The sequence below is a fragment of the Dendrobium catenatum genome, unplaced genomic scaffold (genome assembly GCF_001605985.2).
Source record: "Dendrobium catenatum unplaced genomic scaffold, ASM160598v2 original_scaffold_252971, whole genome shotgun sequence".
Classification (NCBI taxonomy): Eukaryota; Viridiplantae; Streptophyta; class Magnoliopsida; order Asparagales; family Orchidaceae; genus Dendrobium; species Dendrobium catenatum.
In genome coordinates this window covers 1-1,197 of record NW_021571370.1, presented here as the reverse complement: position 1 = coordinate 1,197, position 1,197 = coordinate 1, and the positions used below count along the sequence as shown (strand labels likewise).

General features: G+C 36.9%; 1 pseudogene; it reads right to left on the bottom strand.

Annotated features, from left to right (window-relative positions):
• Nucleotides 1-310: 310 nt before the first annotated feature.
• Nucleotides 311-1,192, bottom strand: LOC110115198 (annotated as a pseudogene).
• Between the last annotated feature and the right edge of the window lie 5 nt (nt 1,193-1,197).

Here is a 1,197-nt window from a genome sequence, read left to right as displayed (position 1 = left end):
TTAATTATATTGAGAGATAATCTATTAAAATTATATATTTTAAATTCTTAAAATTATATGATTTGAGATTACATTCTAGTAATTATCCTATTATTGTTATTAATTTTTAATAATATTATTATTTATTACATCATCCAGTTCGACCCTGGTTCGACAGGTTGAACCGGCCAAACCTTGAACCTCTCCTTCTTCTAGTTCCTTGTCCGGTCCAATTTTCACAACCTTATTTACGACATCAAAGCTAGTGCTACTTATCTCTCAGTTGCTTATACATTTTAATAGCAAATTTCTTAAGTTAGCAAACTAGTACCTTGGTGGTAAGAAGTGTAACAGATCATCTCAAATTGAATCGCATCTGGGGAGAAAAAAAAACATAAGAACAATTTTTTTTAGGGGAGGGGGACTTGCGATGAACAATCAAAAGTGATTAAATAACACAGATAAAATAGCATATAACTACCTGACAACCGAACTTTGATAGTGTCCCTGTCTCTGTCCTATCAATTTTCATAGCACCGTGTGATATGATATCTTCCACAAGCCTAAGGTAAGTGTACTCCTCATGTTGCTCAATATCATTTTAGGAAGAAACGAGAATTGCTGGATTTCAATCTTATCCTTGCAAGAATGTCCATTAGTTGCTTGAAAATCATACTGAATCTGGGATTGACTAGACTGACTCCTCACACGTACATATGTCACAAAAGAATATCGAATGTTGTTCTCTATGGATGGAAAAGATGAGAACCAAGGCTGAAACACTGAAACATCAACTGCTGGGATGAATGTGTCACATTCAATACTTGCTTCTGTCTGTGAGATGGATGTCATCACATCCGGGTGCATTCAGCACATCCCTGCAACAAAGTCAAGAACATTCATTCCCTTACAACTAAAAATCTTAAACAACAAAGAGCTCACCTCAGTATGTGGCCACCTCCAATCACAAACACTTTCTCAATGGAGAACAATAAGGGGAGGAAGCTAACAGATCCAAGGCAGAGCTCATGCTGCTGCATATAACAACATTCTCCACTGTGGCAATATCAAAGCTTCCAGAACGATTCAATACAACATTCAAACGACCTGGCAAAGGTCTTTTCTCACTAGGAATACTTTCCCATGTCCTCCGACCCATAATCACTGCATTCTTTTTGGCAGGATCTGATGTACTCATCGTGAGCTCCTTGAAAAATT